Source organism: Callithrix jacchus, chromosome 1, assembly GCF_049354715.1.
Source record: "Callithrix jacchus isolate 240 chromosome 1, calJac240_pri, whole genome shotgun sequence".
NCBI classification, from domain to species: Eukaryota; Metazoa; Chordata; class Mammalia; order Primates; family Cebidae; genus Callithrix; species Callithrix jacchus.
The window spans coordinates 2,435,836-2,460,284 of record NC_133502.1 but is presented as its reverse complement, the minus strand read 5'-3'; the positions used below and the strand labels follow the sequence as shown (position 1 = coordinate 2,460,284).

General features: G+C 34.9%; 1 long non-coding RNA gene across 2 annotated transcripts in view; it reads right to left on the bottom strand.

The window, feature by feature from the left end:
- Nucleotides 1-24,449, bottom strand: part of LOC118152108 (uncharacterized) — a 138,235-nt gene that overhangs the window by 17,255 nt on the left and 96,531 nt on the right. For both annotated transcript variants that reach the window (XR_013525466.1, XR_004740463.3), the window contains one exon: nucleotides 1,428-1,609. This is a non-coding gene — a long non-coding RNA (uncharacterized LOC118152108). The remainder of the gene's footprint in view (nucleotides 1-1,427; nucleotides 1,610-24,449) is intronic.

Sequence of the window (24,449 nt, the reverse complement as noted above, 5' to 3'; positions counted from 1 at the left end):
GGGAATCTAAATATGTTTGAGTCTGCTAATAAATTTTAAAAATTACCTTCAGAAAGCATCTATTTTTATGAATTATAAAATTTTAATCTACGGTATTTTATATTATAGTGTTAACTATGAATAAGGCTAATTCATAGTTGCTAAAGATTAAAGTGATAATTAATAGGCCAGTACTAATTCTCTCATGTAGCCTTCCATTATACATTCAATGCTCTTGCCACATTTGAATAGTGAAAACAGAAAGAGAACATAATCATTCAATTAATGTCATGAATTATGAATTCCATACTGAAACTAAGCCAGTTCGTTGTGATGGTGGCAAAGAATAGTGTCAATGTAAAGTTTTCCTCAGCCTCTCAAAATTAAGAGGCTGAACAAAAAGGGAGAATTGTTAAATTAAACTAAATTTGGCCTAAAGCTGCCTCAATACTTTGAGTTTCTATGTAGAGAACCGCAAGCTAGCCTAGTAGGTAAGTCACCATAAACATAACTTAGAATATTTTTATACAAACAAGTGAGTCTTGTCAAATTATGACATTGAGTTTAGCCAATCACAGATTGCCAACTAAGTCATAAAAGGCACATGACTTATCACACCACTTCCAAATAGGGCAAATGACCAGCCACCAGTCAAGCTGTATGTCACTTTCTTTTTCTGTCCATAAATACTGCCTGCCCATATTTCTGGGTGGTATTCTGTGAACCTCTGCTCATTTTAAGGATTGATACATTGTTTAAGTTGTATCTGCATTTTTCTCTCTTAATGCGCTTTTTACAGTGCTGTTTTCTCTATGACTATTAAGTTGGCTGAGCGCTGTGGCTCACGCCTGTAACCCCAGCACTTTGAGAGGCCGAGATGGATGGATCATCTGATGTCAGGAGCTCAAGACCAGCCTGTCTTTACTAAAGCACAAATATTAACTGGCCATGGTGACTGGGAGCACACCTGTAATCCCAGCTACTCAGAAGGCCAAGGCAGGCAGATAACCTGAGATCAGGAGTTCAAAATCAGCCTGGCCAACCTGGTAAAGCCCTGTCTTTATTAAAACACAAGAACTAACCAGTCACGGTGGCTGAGATTATACCTGTAATCCCAGCTAATGGAGAGGCTGAGGCAGGAGAATTCCTTGAACCCAGGAAGCACAGATTGTGGTGAGCCAAGATTGCACCACTGCACTCCAAGCTGGGTGACAGCACGACCCAGTCTCACAAAAGGAAAAAAATTGAGTGTACTAAGTTTTAAAATGATTGTGTTGGGAAGTACACAGTTGTAGTATGTTGGTAAAATTGATCACACATGCTTAATGGAGGCCTCCAAAGAATACATTTAACTGTAACTTCTTAGGTAACCAGATACATCAACAAATGATTCTGTCACCCAAGTATCAAGCATAGTACTCAAAAGTAGTTTGTCAAAATTTGCTTACCTCGTTCCCTCTTCCAGAAGTCCCAGTATCTATTGTTGTCATCTTCATGTCCATGAGTACCCAATGTTTCACTGCCACTTGTGAGAACATGCAGTATTTGATTTTCTGTTACTACATCAATTCACTTAGGATAACGGCTCTGAATTCACCTAGGAAAATAGTCTCCAGCTGCATTCAAGTTGCTGCAAAGGACATAATTTTATTCATTTTTATGGCTGTGTGGTATTCTATGGTGTAAATGTATCACCTTCTTTATACCATCCACAATTGATGGGCATGTAAGTTGATTCCATGTCTTTTCTATTGTGAATAGTGCTGCCATGAACATCTGACTGCATGTGTCTTTTTGGTAGAATATTTGTTTTCTTTTGGATGTATACTCAGTAGAGAAATCTATGAATTTAGATTCTACTTTTCGCAATGGCTGCACTAATTTAAATTCCCGTCAACAAGTGTATAAGCATTCACTTTTCTCCTCAGACTCTCCTGTATCTGTTGTTTTTCTCTTCTTCATTTCAATAGATCAGTTAATGTTTATTTAATTAATACTTTATTTTTAGAATAGCTTCAAGTTTGCAGAAGAATTGAGAATTTAGTACAGAGAGCTCCCATGTAACCCCCAACCCCATTTTCCTCTATTTTTAACATTCTGCATTAGTGTGGCAAGTTTGTTACAGTTTTTTAATCTGTTTAATATATTCCAATATATTCACATTCACTAAAGTCTATATTGACTAAAGTTTACAATAAGTTTCACTATTTTTGCTATGTAAGTTCTACTGGTTTTGGCAAATGCAGAATGTCATTGATGCACCCTTAGAATGCAAAATAGAATGCTTTACTGCCCTAAAAATCCCTTGTGCTCCGCCTATTTGTCCCTCCCTTTCTTCAACATCTGGACAATGATCTTTATCTATAGCATCTCTATCCTTTCCCTTTTCCAGAATGTCATATAGTTGGAATAAGACGGCATGTATCTTTTACAAATTGGCTTCTTCTGCTTAAGTCTATGCATTTAGGGTTACTTTGTGCTTTTCCTGGTTCCATAGCTCTTTTCAAATAACTAAATAAAATCTCTCTGTATGAATATAAAGAGTTTGCTCATTTAGCTATTTCAAAACATATTGGCTGCCTTTTTCTTTTCTTTTTCAATTAAGAATACAGCTTCTATCAGTACTGATATGCAGGTTTTTGTGTAAATGTAAATTTTTAACTTGATGGAAGTATATATCTATAGGTGTGATTGGTGGATCTTATGGTAAGACTATGTTCAACTTCCTAAGAAATACCAAACACTCCCTAAAAGTGCTTTATGCCATTCTGTATTTCCACCAGCAGTCAATGAGCGTTCTTGTTATTCTACATCTTTTCCATCATTTGAAATCGTTGCCAATTTTATTTTCACTGGAAACATGTCTTCACTTTTGAAATTTAAAATAAAAAGAAAGCCTCACATGCAATAAAACTAGAATAATATTTAAATTTTAAAATTAGGTTAAGTTTATTAGGAAATTGTTCTCTTCTAGAATGTTTTACTCAAGTGATTTTTAACAATATAAAATATAGCATATATATGTTCAAATGACAGTTCATGCTTAAAAAACTGGGCCATATCTAAAATATTTCTTTGTGAAGTTATTAAAATTAGTAATTTAGCACAGCCTAATAAAGATTGTCAGGGATTTAATCATACAAAATTTTTATTTACAGTAAGTTAGCATAACTTTTCTATGGCTCTTAAAATCATCCATTATGTGTCTTGACTTAAAGGGAGAAACATGAATATTAACATCACTCTCTCTAAAAATTCTATTCCAAAGAATCAAAGAAAAAACTTTGTTTTAATTGGAAATATATTTATAGAAAACTCTACCTTATCCAATGAGCTTGCAAGCTTCATAAGTGAAACAGAATAAAATGAAATTCTATTATGCATCTTGTTTTAATAATTTAATTTAATTTAAAACAGTTAATTAAATAGAATAAACTTTATGTTTCCAAATTCAGTCATCTTATTTGAATATCTGCTATTTGGGAAAAATTGGACCAGCATTTTGATATTAGTCAAATAATCTGAAATCTGTGAATATGCCCAATATAACACATAATATAGTAGGGATTGGAATTTCTAAATGATATGTAAGTAAAATAATTAAACTAAGTAATCTGTTTACACATGATGAATTATTATGTTTCAGAGATTCAGAAGTGTTCGTTATTTTTATAATTTAGTGTCTTATGGCATATTTAAACTGTGGTATTTGATTTTCTAGCTTTTTTATGTACTAATTACTTGCTTTAAAATTCAATTGAAAGTGCAAACTAATAATAAACTTATCCTATGTAAAATAACATGTAGTTATTTTATAATAAAAGACAATTTAAAAATCATAGTGTGATTAAAAACTGAGATAGAAATAGAAAATTCCAGCAGTCAGTGCTAAAAGGAGATTTGTTCATTTAACAGTGGAGAGAGGTCATTCTTGGAGAGCCAATATACAAGCACAGTAGGAGACACCTACAAAGGCATAATATCTTCAAATCAGATTGATGTAAGCTACTCTTGGTTACCCGCAGGCACCCCCAATTATCTAGAATTACTATCCCAATTAAGCACCTGTCTTTACAGTTGAGTGTTATTAGGCTCGATTTGATAAGATGGGAAAGTCCCAATTAAGAGGGCTCCCTAATTAAGCAAGCTTTGATTAAGTGGAGCAACCTGATTACTCAAAAACATTATTTTCTGTCCTTCAATAACATCATGATCCATTGCTAAACATATTTTATCTGTGTAAGTAGTTCTGGAATTTTTTAATCCTAAAGATTTAATAATAGTTCAAAGGAAAAATATCAGAAATGTTGGCAGAAATGATGCAAGTATGGCAAAATCTTTTTCTCTCACCACTGAGTTAAAAGTAAGGCTAAAATTACACATCACACACACACACACACACACAATCACATATAAAATTCCATTTCCTGACATTTTTCTTGGTTTTATTTTGAATATTTCATAGAACATTTGAATTTTCAATTGCATTTAAAGCCTCTTGATAATTATGAGCAGACAATATCTTTTATGTGACTTCTGGCTATGTGTGTGTCGGGGGGAATAGGAAATGGTGCTATTGGAAATGGCATATTATCCAGAAAACAGATGCATGTGCTAGTATTTTATCATGTTATCATTGTATGTATATCACGTTAAATGTTGCATTATGTCAATGTAATATTTTCATGAATACTTTTGAAAAAGAATCGTTTTTCATTAAATCATTATTTCTATTTTAGTTTATATTATTCTATGGCATTCATCATTATATTTTTTAATTTAATTTGTAAATTAATTATATGATGCCAAAGTAGATGGCAGACAGGTAAAAAATGAAATTTAGCAGCTGGTAGTGCATGACAATTTTTCTATTAAAACTAATATGTTTTATGAGTGATGGGACAATTAAATGGCTATGTTAAAATTTATACGAATAATCAATTCATTGGGTGCCGGTCATGTAGTATAGATTTTAATGATTTGAAGTGACAGTGTTAATGGAGTCATTCTACTAACCAGCCCATCGTGACCTGTTCATTCTATAAATAGTCTACTAACCTCTATTAATCAAGCTTCATGCTAGATAAAGCCTTATGTGTTGGAAATCACAGCCCTCAATAATTGAAAACCTAAATGAATATTGAATGATAGTGGGCTAAAGTTGAAGAAAATAGGAAAAGGGAAGGAGATACAAGCATGGCTATAATGTGTCTTTGGAAGATGAGAGTATTTTCTCAAAGCATCTTTTACATTACTTAGCTAAGTCCTAAGCTAAATCACTCTCTAACCTAGGAGGAAATAAAGATGGTTTTATATATGCATTTATGTTGTGGTTTGTGTTGTCACTTAACCATAAACCTGTGCTTCATTTTGGTTGGTTTAACTTTATATTTTCAGTTACTCTCAGATCTATTTAAATATTCTAACTGATTCATAAATCTTTCATTATATATATATGTATATATATATATATACATATATATATAGTATGTGTGTGTGTGTGTGTGTGTGTAGATACAAGGCAGAATACATATATACTTGAAGTGTGGCAATATATAAGTTGATAGTAAAAAATATAATATTGATTTTACAAAGTAATTATTTTATTAAACACAGCCTTTAAGGGTTTTTTTTTTTTTTACCAAATATGCAAGGTTGGTAAACTCAGAATAATAATATTGTCAATTGTAATTGTCATATATACTTTGATCTCCAAAAAACTTTCCTATCTGAGATGATGCATTTCATTATTTTTTATTCATTATAAAAAAATATTTACTAGCTTCATTTCTATAAGAATTCTCTTAGAGGCACAGCACTAATAGGATATATATATATATATATATAATTTTATATTGAGAAATTTTATATAGGACATATATATTATTTTTTACTGAGAAAAGTCTTGATATAAAATATATAAAAAATGTATGCAAATCACTAGAGAAAAATCACAATTATTCCAATAGAAAAATGAGCAAAACAGTGAAAAAGGAAGTAAACAAATAGAAATAGCCAAGAAATGTATGGCCATAGGAAAATGAATTAGTCATAGGGTATTTAATCACAGTGAATTTAGTGTGTTTAGTCATTGTGTCTTAGTGCATGTACTTGTGTACTTATCATAATATATGAAGTCACAGGGAAAATGCAAAGTCAAATCAAATCTGAATTGTACTAAATATTCACCAGTAGATCGAAAATGAAAAAGGGACAGACTATATCAAATGTTGATACTCATGTATCCAAGATCCCCAGGCCAACTTCATCCTGAGTGAAGTTTGGTTACGGGCTCATTATAATCAATAAAACAACATATTATTGTGAATTCTAGGGCATCTCAGTAAAAGGCTGTTTTTAGATGGATTCAAAGGAAAGAGGTTTTGCTCTCAAACAATTGTTTTCAGATGTTCGTGTCCAGACTGGGTGCTGTTAGGTAGTGGGGTTAATTTAATGGTTTAGTAGCTTTATGAACATTATATAAGAGACAAGAAATGGAAGAAGGCTGAACACAATTGGTAAAGAAGCAACAGTCGCTCAGTTAGCTGGGAAGGGACTAACCTTCAAGATATTTGTGGTGTACCCAGTGACCTTGTTTTTGTCTCTGGTCAGAAAAACAATGACTTCTTTGTCAGTGTTATAACTGTCTATGTTTAACAGATGAACAACATTACTTAACTATGACCCCAGTGAACCATGAAAAAAGTATTAATTCATTTTCACACCGCTATAAAGACATACCCAAGACTGGGCAATTTATAAGAAAAGAGCTTTAAATGACTCACAGCTCCACATGGCTAAGGAGGCATGAGGAAACTTAGAATCAAACAAGAGACAGCATGCAAGAGCAGGGAAAACTGCCTTACAAAGCTATCCATTCTCTTGAGAATTCACTCAGTATCACGAGAAAAGAATGGAGGAAACAACCCCCATGATCCAATCACCTCACTCCCTGGACACTTGGGGATTTGGGGGATTACAATTCAAGATGAGACTTGGATGGACACACACACACCCAAACCATATCACACTGCAAGCTATTAGCACCTAGCCAGTTCCCATTTATGTTTTTCTTGCAGCAATGCCAATTGGTTATTATTTGTGAGTTTATAGTGGTATTAGCTTTCATATATATAAAATGGTTAGATCTATGTATTTACTTAAGATTCAATTGAATTAGGGTTGCCAGATTTCAAAAAATTTTTAAAAAATTATGTAGAAAATGAATTTAAGATGAAACTTTTAATGTCAGTATGACATATGTGATATTGGAAACATACAAATTCTAAAAAAATTTATTATCTATCAGAAATTCAAATGTAACTTGGCCATCCTGTATTTCATTTGGCAACTTGATATTTTTACATTGTCCTTTGTGTATATTAATTTATCAGAATCATTATGGAAGAAAATGCTGCTGAAATAAAACTTGAAACATTATGAAAACATACCTAACAGGATATCTGGGAATCTACATATGTTTTATTTGCAAATAAATATGGCAAATTATCTAATTTTACTATAAATTTAAATAGCACAGTTCTTAATTTAGTATACCTGGTTTAAATCTTCAGTGTCATACCAGTATAAGTGTTGTACATTTACCTTGCCTTGTTGGCTTTACTGATAAAATGGTGACAATAGTAGTTTATCTTTTGTAGAATTGTTAAGGATTACATAAATAAGGCATACATATTTGTTAGGTAATGCATGACCCAGAAAATGATCTCAATTAGCGTTGACTCTCATATTAGAGATTTTAAAACATTTATTCTGTTATTCAGAATTCTAGACTTGTAATTTTTTTGTTAGCCTTCAATAATCTCTACTAGTTCATAAGAACTTATTTATTCTTATCTGGTAAAGACGGGTGAAGGGAGGTTTAACCTTTCTGTTCAAGTGAAGGCACTGTCTTCCGATTTCAAACACAGTCTCTTTTATATGGTTTAGCAGTTACTTCAAAACCTCAGTGTATTCAAAGTTAATCTCCTTTACAAGGCAATTATCTCTTTCATCCCTTTTTTTCTTCCCAGGAGAATGTATAAGAAAAAGGAAAACAATGTAACATTGTTTGCTTAGTTTTCCTAATTCCACCAGGGAGAGATTGATTCAAATTAGTCTTTAGGTGTTGTTCCCGTGGAGTGCTCCCATCTGTTGGTTTGACCCCTCCCATATCCTTCTGGTGCTAACATTGACTCTGCTATTTTCATGGTTCCAGAAAAAAATAACCTACAAGCATTCTCTTCCAGCTTTGTCCTAGCCCTGTTAACATCCCCTAGTTATCACTGCTTCTTCAGCCTCTGCTCAACAGGAGCAAAGTAAAGTTATGAAAGTAATAGCTGCCTCAATCCATCTTCACACATTTTTAATCTTTTACAGTGAAAATCTAATGTAGGTGTATCATGATCTGAGAAATGTTCTATCCCCAAAATTTCCAGATTGGAAGGAGGTCATTGGTTCTTTCTGACTTGAATCCTCAAACCTGTACAAGGGCTATCATTCAAATTTCAAGTATTAGTTTCAACACATAAAGAATAAAAAGATAAAAAGTTAATCACATGTACTCAATTGTTTATAATTTTTTTTTTTTTTTTTTGAGATGGAGTTTCGCTCTTGTTACCCAGGCTGGAGTGCAATGGCCCAATCTCGGCTCACCGCAACCTCCGCCTCCTGGGTTCAGGCAATTCTCCTGCCTCAGCCTCCTGGGTAGCTGGGATTACAGCCATGCGCCACCGTGCCCAGCTAAGTTTTGTATTTTTAGTAGAGACGGGGTTTCACCTTGTTGACCAGGATGGTCTCGATCTCTTGACCTCGTGATCCACCCGCCTCGGCCTCCCAAAGTGCTGGGATTACAGGCGTGAGCCACCGCGCCCCGCCTGTTTATAATTTTTTAAGCATCCAACATTCCAGAAAAGAAATCAAAGCAATTCATGTTTAAAGTAAATTGTTATTTGACCAAATCTTATGGTCTTCCTATCAACTATAATAAATATTTTAAGTTAAAAAACCTCCTAATATTCCATGTTATTTCTGTACACTCGTCTCAAATGATTTTGAGTTTTATAGTATGTTCAATCTCTGGCTAATGATTAGGAATACAAAAATAACACAATATTATGCCATCAAAGTCCTCAATATTTTGTGTGATAAAATGTTACCTTTGTAGTTGATACTACTTAGAAATAAAACAAAATATGCTTTTTTAATGCAGAGACAAGACTGAATTAAAGTACCTTAAGTGACTGTAATATATTTTATATCATTTTACTAAAAATAACATGATATATGCCTGATCCAGAACATGATCTCAATTAGATCAGAACATGATCTCAATATCATGACCCAGAACATGATCTTCCAAACTATATATTAGATATAAAATATAAGCTTTGTGTTCCTTCAAAATAAAATCAGAACCCGTTATAGTAAGAATGTTAGGGATTCCAAGGAGACATATAAATTCATTCAAATATATATTACATTCAAATATATTGTTAATTTTCAAACATATTGAAAATTAACAATATATTTTCCCAAATAAGAATCTCATTAATAAGATTATTTCAATTGATATAATTTCTTATTTTAGCTAATTTGTTTGATTCGATTTTTCACTCTATAACTTAATTCTGTTTCAATTTCATATTATACCTTTCACTTTAGAGAACCCAATGTTTCTATCATTCAAAATGCAGGTAGAACTGAAATTTTACCTTCAAAACTTGATATATTAAATAAATTTGAGAAATAATCTATGCACCAATTGGTGGAGCAGGAAATAAACATTATTTTCATCCAGTAGTCTCGTTTGACATCTTTCTTTATGTGCCTTCAGGTTTTTTGTGGTTTTGTCATATGTTACAAACCCCAGACATAAAATTATACTTTCTCTTCTTTGTCATCATTGTCATTTACAGCTTTACTTGCTGTTATGTGACCCTCACCCGTTTGCTGTATTTGTTAGCATTCATTTACAGTACCTTATTTCTGTTTTTTAAAAAAAACAGTCTTTTTTATTAAATTTAGATGCCCACAACAATTTAACACATAAATCATGAATACTAAATTTTACAATCCAGAATACTTTTACATGTTTATTCTAAAATCCAATGATGAGGATTTTTTCAATTAAATAATTCAGTTTTTAACTGTTATTGAAATAGAAAATACCTCAATAAATATAAGGTGTATAAATTGTGAATTCAATTAGTTCTCATAAATTCAATCCACTAATGTAACTGGCACCCATATCAAGATGCAGGCAATGGCTAAATCCCAGATGCCCTCTCCAATCACAGCTGAGACACAAAAAGGTAATCACTATCTGACTTTTAATCACACAGATTAGTTCTACTAAATATATAGTAAATACTACCTATATGGTCACATGGTATGTATTCTTTCCTGTCTGGCTTCTTTACTTCAGTGAGGAAAACTCTTAAGCATACATTAATTGACTCTGTAATTTGGAGCTCAGGATGAAGTCACAATTTTCATTTTCATTTATAATGTGACTAAAAGATAGTGATGCCATATATATATATATATATATATATATGTGTGTGTGTGTGTGTGTGTGTGTGTATATAATGACACACACACACATATATATATATAACATAAGCATTCCCAGCTAGCCACAAACATGTTTAAACTATTTACAATATGCTATGTTTGTATTTTACACATTTTTGAAGTTAAATATCATTTCATTATTAGTTCAGGATAAAATCTATTATATTTAAATTTTTTACAATGTGATGAGCAGGGTACTAAAAATAGAAAATTGGAATATTTAGAACTATCTCCAGTAGCTTCCAGTGGCAGTAACTTTTCATCCATCTAGTCTGTCATTCATTCAGAAAAATTATTATTCATCACTTGCAATTTGCATATGTATTCTATTGGCACTAAAGTTATTTTCAGATAAATCTGGCACTAATTTAATATATTCCATTCATTCAAATGATATAAGTAAAATCATATGGACTTAAAGACAAGAAAGTGATTTCTCTCTCTACATAAATACATATATTGATTCTTTTTATATTAGTGCATATTCAAATAGGTAAAATTTTAATCTCCAATATTTATTCTGGTAGTTTGGCCTAGATATTTCTCACATGGGAAAAAATACATGCAGTATTCTGCTGAAAATATATAATATATAAAGCCTGAGCACTCACAAATGAAATGTCTAAGAACTTTTTAATTGTCTTGTTCCTAACACTTTCAGGATACAACGTTACTCTAATGGATATAATACCTTAATACAATGCGTGGAATCTGTGGCCATATGGGTAATGTTCAAAGAATTCCATTTATTGGCATCTTTCTATTTATTTCAGTAAAAGTATGAACTTTAACCAAATACACATATTTGTTTACAGTCACAAGATACCAAGGCTTTTAAGGAACAAAAGCTAATTTGTCCAGAGATACTATATTTTGATTCATTATCAGCATTTTCTTACAATTCAACTATCAAACTGCTTTCCAGAAATCATTTTTTGCTTCTGCAACCGACAAATGAATCTGGAGAAATAAAAGGAAACTTTACACACTTTTTATCAGTTTTTCAGTATAACATTAATATTTGCAAATAATGGGATTTTCAGCATATTTGGGATTTTTCCCTCAAATGATTACATTACTTATTTAAATGTATATGGCAAATCCCCAAAAGTAGTTACATGGTATTAATTTATACCATGTATAAATTTATACCATGTATAAATTAATTTCACATTCATTTTAACATTTTTCTTTTTTGTTAAATTGAATTAGTATTTTCATTTCACTGTCTCACATAACTTTATACTAACATACTAAATCTTTTATATAGGCATTGTTGTAGTCCTATTTATAAACATCTGTAAAGTCATTAAGTATTATCAAATGCTAAAGTCAAATTAAAGTAAAATCAAGTATAATTATTTTTTTCATAGACCTACATGTCTCTGTGAAAATATGTGATTATGGCTTCGAACTTTCATCATCTAGTTCTACCATGATTATCCTTTACTTGCACTGCTTGGATTTCTCTTTGAAAAAGAGCTTGCTATTCATCTGTGAAAATGGCGGGTAGCTAACAGCCCCCAATTACAGCATCTTTAGGTTCTGGACCAGCATGTAAGCAGAAACCACACATTACTTAAGAAGGCCCCAGACAAGGACTAAACTTAACAGGATTATCAATGTTGGTCATTTTTGTCCAATGCAGGACTGGGCAATGTTTATGTTATACCTGAGTGAGTTTAAACAGAAGCACCACACACTGAGTTTGCTGAGAGTCCAGCTTTATGCTGGTATCCGAGAGTCAGCTAGAGCTCAGATCTCTCAGCCAAGAACAAAGGGCGGTCCACAGTTTTACACCAGTTTAGAGTCGGGGGGGCGGGTAAGCAGATTATTACAGAAGCAGAAGGAGCAGGTTAGGGGAGAACGGGGGCCTAACAAAAAGTTCTACTTGTTTTTCACTCAGGATGTTGGGTAGCAGTGCCGGGTAACAGTTACACAGTTGCAGATACAGGATGTGCAGGGCTGCTGGGCCCTGTTTCTCAGAAAATTGGTTAAAAGATGCCACGTGTCTTAGATGCCAGGTGTTCCAGACTTTTGGAACAGAATGCCCTACATAGCTTAGGGTTGGCAAAATGGAGTTAGCAGGATTGTTTAAAATGTGCTGATTATAGCCATGCTCAAGCTAGGGTATTTCATTTATTTCATACATCTTCATCATGGTGACCAAGAATTTGTCAAGTCTGGATAGTGGTCACAGGCTTTACCTTCTCATCCTGCTTCCTTCCATCTTATGTTTATTGAGTGTCACATCTGCATTGCGTTCTGAAATTTTGTATTTTTTATAAATTACAATCTGTCTAATTTTTATTTTGTGGCTAATGCTGTCATATTCAAGAAATCACTTCCAAATCTAATATCATAAAGCTTTTGTGTTATGTTTACTTCTAAGAGTTTTATATATTGAAGTCTTATATTTTAGTCTTACATTTTGAATTAATTTTTGTATATAAGATTAGTAAGGGTCCAAATTCTTCCTTTTAGAGATGGCTATTCAGTTTTCCCTTCACCATTTGCTGGAAAGACCATCTTTTACAAATTGAAAAATAATTGGATCATATATATGAGTACTTATTTCTGGGCTCTAAATTCACTGGACTATATGCCTTCCCTGATGCCAGTAACACACTGTTTTAATTATTGTTGTTTTGTAGTAAGCTTTTAAATCAGAAAGTATGAGTCTTCTAGTTTTGTTCTCTTATTTATGATTTTTAAAATAGTTTTATGTTTAAGGGTGCAGGTGCAGGTTTGTTATATAGGTTAAACTAATGTCATAAGAATTTGTTGTACAGATTTTGTCAACTGGATGTTAACCCTAGTATGTATTAATTATTTTTCCTGATCCCCTCCCTACTCTTATCCTTCACCCTTCGGTAGGCCCCAGTGTTTGTTCCCCTCTATATGTCCATGTATTCTCATCATTTAACTCATTCTTGTGAGAATCTATGAATATGGTTTTCTGTTCCTATGTCAGTTTGCTAAGGATAATGACCTCATAATAATACAGGTAATGTTCCATTTATGTTTCTGCAAATAACATAATCTCATTCATTTTTTGGCTGCATAGCATTTCACAGTATATAATGTACCACATTTTGTTTATCTGATCTACCATTGATGGGCATTTAGGTTGATTCCATCTCTTTGCTATTGGGAATAGCACTGCAATGAACCTACACATGTATGTGTCTTTATGGTAGAATGACATATATTCGTTTGGGATGTACCCAGTGATGGGATTGCTGGGTTGAATGGTATTCTTGTTTTTAGATCTTTGAGGAATTGCCATGCTGTTTTTCGAACGGTTGTACTAATTTATACTCCTGCCAACTATATATAAGCATTAATTTTTCTCCACAATCTCACCAACTCCTGTTATTATTTGACCTTTTAATAGCAGCCATTCTGACTAGTATGAGAATAGTATCTCATTGTGGTTTTGATTTGTCTTTCTCTAATGATCAGTGATTTGAGCATTTATTTTGCTATGCTTGTTGGTCATATGTATGTATTCTTTTGAAAAGTTTGTGTCTTGTGCCTACTTTTTAATAAGGTTGTTCATTCTTTTCTTGTAAATTTGTTTAAATTCCTTATAGATGCTGAATATTAGACCTTTGTCACATGCATAGTTTGCAAATATTTTCTCCTATTCTGTTTGCTGTCTGTTTATCCTATTGATAGTTGCTTTTGATGTACAGAGCTATTTAATTAGATCCCATTTGTCAATTTTTGCTTTTGTTGAGATTGCTTTTGGCAACTGTCATGAAATATTCACCAGGTCCTATGTTTCAGATGGCATTGCATAAGTTGTCTTCCAGCATTTTTACATTTGGGGGTTTTATACTTAAGTCTTTAATCTATATTGAGTTGGTTTTAATATATGGTATCAGGAAGGCATTCACTTTTAATTTTCTGCATGTGACCAGCCAGTTATCCCACCATCTTTTATTAAATATGGAGTCATTCTGTTGCTTGTTTTTGTTAGCTTTATCAAAGATCAGATGGTTGTAGGTGTGTGGCCTTATTTCTGGGCTTCCTATTACGTTCCATCAGTCTGTGTGTTCAGCATCATGCTGTTTTGTTTACTATAGCCCTGCAGTATAGTTTGAAGTCAGATAGAGTGATGCTTCCAGCTCTGTTCTTTTTGCTTAGGATTTCCTTGGCCATTTGAGCTCTTTTTTCTTTCCATATGCATTTATAAATCATTTTTTCAGTTTGTGAAGAATATCAATGGTGGGTTGATAGAAACAGCACTGAATCTGTAAATTGCTTTGGACACTATGGCCATTTTAGTGATATTGATTTTATCTATGAATATGAAATGTTTTTCCATTTGTTTTTTGTCATCTCTGATTTTTTTGAGTGGTGCTCTACAGTTCAGTAGAGATCTTTCAACTCCTTGATTAACTATTCCTAGGTATTTTATTCTTTTTGTGACAAGAGTGAGTGAGATTGCATTCCTGATTTGTCTTTCAGCTTGACTCTTGTTGAAGTAGTAGAATTCTAGTTTGTTTGTTTTTTTTTGTATTTTGATTGTGTATACTGAAACTTCACTGAAGTTATCAGCTTAGAAAGCTTTTGGGTTGAGACTGTAGAGTTTTCTAGATTTAGAATCATATCATCTGCAAACAGGAATCCTTTGACTTCCACTCTTCCTATTTGGATATCCTTTATTTATTTTGCTTGCCTGGTTGCTCTGGGAAGGATTATCAATGCTGTGTTGAAAATGAGTGGTGTTATAAATATCTTCATATATTTATATGTGTATGTGTATGCATATATACACATAATAGTGTATATATATATATATGTATACATGGGTGTATGTATTATATATAGAAATTGGTTCACATAATTGGCTGCTGGACAGGCTGCAATCTATAGGACAGGCTGGAACCTCAGGCAGGAATTATATACTGAAGTCTTGAGATGGAAGTTATACTTTTTTTTTTTTTTTAATTTTTTATTGTATTTTAGGTTTTGGGGTACATGAGCAGAGCATGCAAGACAGTTGCATAGGTACACACATGGCAGTGTGCTTGGCTTTCCTTTTCCCCTTCACCCACATTTGGCATTTCTCCCAAGGCTATCCCTCCCCACCTCCCCCTGCCACTGGCCCTCCCCTTTTCCCCCCAATAGACCCCAGTGTTTAGTACTCCCCTCCCTGTGTCCATGTGTTCTCATTTTTCATCACCCGCCTATGAGTGAGAATATGCAGTGTTTCATTTTCTGTTCTTGTGTCAATTTGCTGAGGATGATGTTCTCAAGATTCATCCATGTCCCTACAAATGACACAAACTCACCATTTCTGATTGCTGCATAATATTCCATGGTGTATATGTGCCACATTTTTCCAATCCAGTCTATTATCAATGGGCATTTGGGTTGATTCCAGGTCTTTGCTATTGTAAACAGTGCTGCAATGAACATTCGTGTACATGTGTCCTTATAGTAGAACGATTTATAGTCTTTTGGATATATACCCAGTAATGGCATTGCTGGGTCAAATGGAATTTCTATTTCTAAGGCCTTGAGGAATCGCCACACTGTCTTCCACAGTGGTTGAACTTATTTACACTCCCACCAACAGTGTAAAAGTGTACCTTTTCCTCCACATCCTCTCCAGCATCTGTTGTCTCCAGATTTTTTAATGATCGTCATTCTAACTGGCGTGAGATGGTATCTCAATGTGGTTTTGATTTGCATCTCTCTGATGACCAGTGATGATGAGCATTTTTTCATATGATTGTTGGCCTCATATATGTCTTCTTTCGTAAAGTGTCTGTTCATATCCTTTGCCCACTTTTGAATGGGCTTGTTTGTTTTTTTCTTGTAAATCTGTTGGAGTTCTTTGTAAATTCTGGATATCAGCCCTTTTTCAGATGGGTAAACTGCAAAAATTTTTTCCCATTCTGTTGGTTGCCAATCCACTCTAGTGACTGTTTCTTTTGCTGTATAGAAGCTGTGGAGTTTCATTAGGTCCCATTTGTCTATTTTGGCTTTTGTTGCCAATGCTTTTGGTGTTTTGTTCATGAAGTCCTTGCCTACTCCTATGTCCTGGATTGTTTTGCCTAGATTTCCTTCTAGGGTTTTTATCGAGCCAGGTCTTATGTTTAAGTCTTTAATCCATCTGGAGTTAATTTTAGTGTGAGGTGTCAGGAAGGGGTCCAGTTTCTGCTTTCTGCACATGGCTAGCCAGTTTTCCCAACACCATTCGTTAAACAGGGTATCCAATCCCCATTGCTGGTTTTTGTCAGGTTTATCAAAGATTGTATAGTTGTAGATATGTTGTGTTGCCTCTGGTGCCTCTGTTTTGTTCCATTGGTCTATATCTCTGTTTTGGTACCAGTACCATGCTGTTTTGATTACTGTAGCCTTGTAGTATTGTTTGAAATACGGTAGTGTGATGCCCCCCGCTGTGTTCTTTTTGCTTAGAATTGACTTGGCTATGCGGGCTCTCTTTTGGTTCTATATGAAGTTCATGGTGGTTTTTTCCAGTTCTGTGAAGAAAGTCAATGGTAGCTTGATGCGGATAGCGTTGATTCTGTAAATTACTTTGGGCAGTATAGCCATTTTCACGATATTAATTCTTTCTAACCATGAACATGGAATGTTTCTCCAGCTGTTTGTGTCCTCTCTGATTTCGTTGAGGAGTGGTTTGTAGTTCTTTTTGAAGAGGTCCCTTACGTTCCTTGTGAGTTGTATTCCAAGGTATTTTATTCTTTTTGTAGCAATTGTGAATGGCAGTTCGTTCTTGATTTGGTTTTCTTTAAGTCTGTTATTGGTGTAGACGAATGCTTGTGATTTTTGCACATTGATTTTGTATCCTGAGACTTTGCTGAAGTTGCTTATCAGTTTCAGGAGTTTTTGGGCTGAGGCGATGGGGTCTTCTAGGTATACTATCATGTCATCTGCAAATAGAGACAATTTGGCTTCCACCTTTCCTATTTGAATACCCTTTATTTCTTTTTCTTGCCTGATTGCTCTGGCTAGAACTTCCAGTACTATATTGAATAGGAGTGGTGAGAGACGGCATCCTTGTCTAGTGCCAGATTTCAAAGGGAATGCTTCCAGTTTTTGCCCATTCAGTATGATATTGGCTGTTGGTTTGTCATAAGTAGCTTTTATTACTTTGAGATACGTTCCATCGATACTGAGTTTATTGAGGGTTTTTAGCATAAAGGGCTGTTGAATTTTGTCAAATGCCTTCTCTGCATCAATTGAGATAATCATGTGGTTTTTGTTTTGGTTCTGTTTATGTGGTGAATTACGTTGATAGACTTGCGTATGTTGAACCAGCCTTGCATCCCCGGGATGAATCCTACTTGATCATGATGAATAAGTTTTTTGATTTGCTGTTGCGATTGGCTTGCCAATATTTTATTGAAGATTTTTGCATCTATGTTCATCATGGATATTGGCCGGAAGTTTTCTTTTCTTGTTGGGTCTCTGCCGGGTTTTGGTATCAGAATGATGTTGGTCTCGTAAAATGATTTGGGAAGGATTCCCTCTTTTTGGATTATTTGGAATAGTTTTAGAAGAAATTGTACCAGCTCCTCGTTGTGTGTCTGGTAGAATTCGGCTGTGAACCCATCTGGACCTGGGCTTTTTTTGTGTGGTAGGCTCTTAATTGCTGCCTCAACTTCTGACCTTGTTATTGGTCTATTCATAGTTTCAGCTTCCTCCTGGTTTAGGCTTGGGAGGACGCAGGAGTCCAGGAATTTATCCATTTCTTCCAGGTTTACTAGTTTATGTGCATAGAGTTGTTTGTAATATTCTCTGATGATGGTTTGAATTTCTGTGGAATCTGTGGTGATTTCCCCTTTATCATTTTTTATTCCATCTATTTGGTTGTTCTCTCTTTTATTTTTAATCAGTCTGGCTAGTGGTCTGTCTATTTTGTTGATCTTTTCAAAAAACCAGCTCTTGGATTTATTGATTTTTTTGAAGGGTTTTCTGTGTCTCAATCTCCTTCAGTTCAGCTCTGATCTTAGTTATTTCTTGTCTTCTGCTGGGTTTTGAGTTTTTTTGATCTTGCTCCTCGAGCTCTTTCAATTTTGACTATAGGGTGTCAATTTTGAATCTCTCCATTCTTCTCATATGGGCACTTATTGCTATATACTTTCCTCTAGAGACTGCTTTAAATGTGTCCCAGAGGTTCTGGCATGTTGTGTCTTTGTTCTCATTGGTTTCAAAGAACTTCTTTATTTCTTTCTTCATTTCATTGTTTACTCAGTCAACATTCAAGAGCCAGTTGTTCAGTTTCCATGAAGCTGTGTGGTTCTGGGTTGGTTTCTGTGTTCTGAGTTCTAACTTGATTGCACTATGGTCTGAGAGGCTGTTTGTTATGATTTCAGTTGTTTTGCATTTGTTGAGCAGTGCTTTACTTCCAATTATGTGGTCAATTTTAGAGTAGGTGTGATGTGGTGCTGAGAAGAATGTATAGTCTGTGGATTTTGGGTGTAGAGTTCTGTAAATGTCTATCAGGTTTGTTTGCTCCAGGTCTGAGTTCAAGCCCTGGATATCCTTGTTGATTTTCTGTCTGGTTGATCTGTCTAATATTGACAGTGGAGTGTTAAAGTCTCCCACTATTATTGTGTGGGAGTCTAAGTCTCTTTGTACGTCATTAAGAACTTGCCTTATGTATCTGGGTGCTCCTGCATTGGGTCCATATATGTTCAGGATCGTTAGCTCTTCTTGTGGTATCGATCCTTTTACCATTATGTAATGGCCTTCTTTGTCTCTTTTGATCTTTGTTACTTTAAAGTCTATTTTATCAGAGATGAGAATTGCAACTCCTGCTTTTTTTTGCTCTCCATTTGCTTGGTAAATCTTCCTCCATCCCTTTATTTTGAGCCTTTGTGTATCCTTGCATGTGAGATGTGTTTCCTGGATACAGCACACTGATGGGTTTTGGATTTTTATCCAATTTGCCAGTCTGTGTCTTTTGATTGGTGCATTTAGTCCATTTACATTTAGGATTAATATTGTTATGTGTGAATTTGATACTGTCATTTTGATGCTAAGTGGCTGTTTTGCCGGTTAGTTGTTGTAGATTCTTCATTATGTTGATGCTCTTTAGCATTTAGTGTGATTTTGGAATGGCTGGTACTGGTTGTTCCTTTCTATGTGTAGTGCCTCTTTTAGGAGCTCTTGTAAAGCAGGCCTGGTGGTGACAAAATCTGTGAGTACTTGCTTGTTCTCAAAGGATTTTATTTTTCCTTCACTTCTGAAGCTCAGTTTGGCTGGATATGAAATTCTGGGTTGAAAGTTCTTTTCTTTAAGAATGTTGAATATTGGCCCCCACTCTCTTCTGGCTTGTAGTGTTTCTGCCGAGAGATCTGCTGTGAGTCTGATGGGCTTCCCTTTGTGGGTGACCTGACCTTTCTCTCTGGCTGCCCTTAGTATTTTCTCCTTTATTTCAACCTTGTTGAATCTGATGATTATGTGCCTTGGGGTTGCTCTTCTTGCAGAATATCTTTGTGGTGTTCTCTGTATTTCCTGCATTTGAATGTTGGCCTGTCTTGCTAGGTGGGGGAAATTTTCCTGGATGATGTCCTGAAGAGTATTTTCCAGCTTGGATTCATTCTCTTCGTCCTTTCTGGTACACCTATCAAACGTAGGTTAGGTCTTTTCACATAGTCCCACATTTCTTGGAGACTTTCTTCATTCCTTTTTGCGCTTTTTTCTCTAATCTTGGTTTCTTGTTTTATTTCATTGAGTTGGTCTTCGACTTCAGATATTCTTTCTTCTGCTTGGTCAATTTGGCTATTGAAACTTGTGCATGCTTCGCAAAGTTCTTGTATTGTGTTTTTCAGCTCCTTTAATTCATTCATATTCCTCTCTAACTTATCCTTCTTGTTATCATTTCCTCAATTTTTTTTCAAGTTCCTTAGTTTCTTTGCATTGATTTAATACATGTTCTTCTAGCTCACAAAAGTTTCTCATTATCCACCTTCTGAAGTCTAATTCCGTCATTTCGTCACAGTCATTCTTTTTTCAGCTTTGTTCCCTTGCTGGTGAGGAGTTTTGGTCCTTTCTAGGAGGCGAGGTGTTCTGGTTTCGGGTGTTTTCCTCCTTTTTCCACTGGTTTCTTCTCATCTTTGTGGATTTATCCGCTTGTCATCTGTGTAGTTGCTGACTTTTCGATTGGGTCTCTGAGTGGACACCCAGATTGTTGATGATGAAGTATTTCTGTTACTTGGTTTTCCTTCTACCAGCCTAGCCCCTTCGCTGTATGACTGCTGTGGTCCACTCCAGGCCCTGCTTGTCTGGGGTGCACCTCTAGCAGCTGTGGCACAGCGATGGATGCTACCAGTTTCTTTTTCTGCTATCTTTGTCCCAGGATGATGCCTGCCAAATGTCAGTCTTTTGGATATAGAGGGGTCAGGGAGCTGCTTGAGGAGACAGTCTGTACTTTATAGGAGCTCAATTGCTGAGCTGTGAGCTCTGTTGTTCATTCAGGGCTGTTGGGCTGCTATGTTTGATTCTGCTGCAACAGAGCTCATTAAAAAAAACCTTTTTTCTCAAATTCTCTGTGTTTTGTGGTTTGGGCTTTATTTTTGGATGTTTGTTGAGGTGTCCTGCCCAGCTAGGAGGCAGACTAGCCACTGTTTGCCTGCCCAGGCTCCACCCTGCTGTTGTGTGGTTCACCCTGTTGCTACAGGCTCTGCTGTTCTGCTGTGGTCTCCCCCACGCCCTGCGGCAGAGTCTCTTCATTGTAGCGGGTTGCCTCGGCAATGGCTGGCTGCGTCAGCAGTGGGCGTGTATCTCAGTTTGGGCGGGTTGCCTCAGTAATGGTGGACGCCCCTCCCCCACAGAGCGTCTCAGACCATCTGCACGGAGATTGTTTGAAATCGCAGTTTTGTTCGTCCCACTGGGCTACCCCAAACGCTCTGTCCCTGCAATCCCCTGGGCTGGCCCACTGTCCAAGTCTCGTTTAGTCTCAAGTCCAGCCCTCTCAAGTCTCAGGTTGCTGGTTCAACAGGGCACCTGGACAAGCACGCCCTGTGGGGACCGCTGGGTGGGGTCAGCCGCCACCACCCCGGCTGCCAGCTTCGCCAGGCAGAGGTACTGCCTGGCGTCCCACATCTCCTTTATACTTGGGAGTTTCCCCGTTCTGTGGGCAACAAAGATCAGTCTGGAAATGCAGCTCTGGCTCACCTCTCCACGGATTCAACGAGAGCTCCAATCCTGGGTTGTTCTCACAGCGCCATCTTGAGTCCTCCCCCCAGAAGTTATTTTTTCCTAGAAAATTTGTGTTTGCTGTTAAGGCCTTCAACTAATTGAATGAAGCCTACCCTAATCATCCAGGATAATGTGCTTTTCTTAAAGTGAACTGAATTTTAGATGTTAATCACTCATACAAAATACGTTTATAGCAATATCTAGACTAGTGTTTGGCCACACAACTGAGCATCATAGCCACACAAAATTAACCATTACACATGCAATCTACAAACTATATTATATTATATTATAAACTATAGTCACCTTACTTGTCTGTCAAAGAATTGATCTTATTTCTTCTACCAAACTGTATAAGGAGAAGGAAAGAATGTATATTTTTACCCATTAATCGACTCCTCTCCATTCCTTCTCCCATATACACTTACCAGCCTCTAGGATCCACTTTTATGTCACCCATACATGGGTGAGAACTAACAATAATTGTCCTTCTGTGCTTGGTGCATTTTAATTTACATAATGATCTCTGTTTCCATTCATGTTCCTGCAAATAACTGAATTGTATTATTTTTGTGCCTATTGTTCCATTGTAATATATTATATGTATATCATATTTTCTTTCTTTCTTTATACATTTGTGGATAAAGCAGCCTTCAGAGAAGCTGAGACTGATGATGGACTTCTGAATTTAAACTATCAAAACCAGAATACAACAGGGTAATATATTTTTAAAGGTAACAAAAGCAAAATTATAAAAGCTCTACTGACAGGATTTGATTATTTTAAATGGCTAAATAATATTCCATTGTGTATTTTCTTGTTGTTGTTTATCCATTCATTCCTTGATGAACACTTACACTGTTTCCAGATTTTTACTAATGTGAATAGTGCTACAAAAAACATGGAAGTGCAAAGACACCTTATAGTTATTTCCTTTTTTTGGAGATATATATACATGCACACATATTTAGCATATATATGTATATATTAATAGTGAAATTGCTGTGTCATATGATAGCTCTATATTTACCTTTTTCAGGAACCTCCACAGTTCTAGTACATAGTTCTTATTATATGGACCTTCATGTACTTATTTACATTTCCACCAACAGTGTAGGAAAGTTATCCTTTCTATACATCCTCCTCACCATCATTATGTCCCATCTCTTTGATTTAAGCCATTTTAACTTGGGTGAGAGTATATTTTGTTGTGGTTTCAATGTGTATTTTCCTGATGATTTGTGATTTTCAACATTTTTTTTTCACATTGCTGTTGGCTATTTGAATGTCTAAAAGTCCTGACCAAAGCAATTAGGCAAGAGAAAGAAATAAAAGGCACTGAAATTAGAAGTTAAATTAGCCTTGTTTAGAGATTACATGATTTTTTACTTAGAAAACCCTGAAGACCTCACCAATAAAAAAAAATACTATGAGAAGTAATATGCAATTTCAGTAAAGTTTCAGAGTACAAATCTTAGGAAAACAAGTACCATTGCTATATATAAACAGCTATCTGAAAAAGAAATCAAAAAAATAATTTCATTTAAAAGAACTATAAATAATATAAAATACCTAGGAATCAATTTAACAAGCAAATGATCTACACAGAGGAAATTATAAAACTGATTTAAAAAGTTGAAAAAGACATTAAAAAATGGGGAAAACATCCCATGCTTATGAGCTAGAAGGATCAACTTGGTTAAAATGGCATTACTACTCAGTGCAATTTACATATTCAGTGCAATCTCTGCCAAAATCCAATTATATTCTTCACATAAATACAGAAAAAAAATTCTAAAATTTGTGTGGACCACAAAAGACTGTGTAACCAAAGCAATTCTGAGACAAAAAAGAACAAAGTTGGAGTCATCACACTACTTAACTTCAAAATCTTCTACCAAGCTATAGTAACCAAATCAGCATGCCAATGCTACTGGCATAAAAACAGACACACAGAAGCCCTGACTAAGAGAGAACCCAGATTCAAATCTTCCCACTTACAGCCAACTCATATTTGACAGAGGTGCCAATAATGTACAAAAAGGGAAGCCCAATCTCTTTAATAAATTGTGCTGGGGGAACTAGAGAAGTATATGCCAGAGAATGAAACTAGAGCCGTATCTCCCACCATCTATAATAATCAAGTCAAAAAGGATTAAAGGCTTAAACCCAAGACCAAAAACGATGAATCTACTAGAAGAAAACTTTGAAGACCACAAAGCACAGGTAACCAAAGCAAAAATAGACAAATGAGATCACACCAAGCTAAAAGTCTTTTGCACAGCAAAGGAAATAATCAATAAAGTGAAAAAATAATCCAGAGAATGGAAGACAATATTTGCCACATCTGAAAATAAATTAATAACCGGAATATATAGGTTCAAAGACCTAAATAGCAAAAAGAAGAAAAAAAAACCTCAGAAATTGAAAAAGGAGTAAACGATTTGAAAAGAATTTTTTTTTTTTTTAAAAGACATAAAACTGGCCATCAAGATACTTGATTTGACTGCAATTAATCTTGTTTGCAATTTCACTCTCCCCAAAGTTCCTATTTCAACTCTGCCTTTCAGTAGCTTTTCCTACAACTTTAGTATCTTTTAAAGCTACAATAGAGATTTTTCTGACTTTTTATCCTTTAAAGTATAAGTTGTCTTGTAGCTGTCTGAGCTTTCTTTATTTTTATTTTTAACAAGGTTGTCTATTCTGTT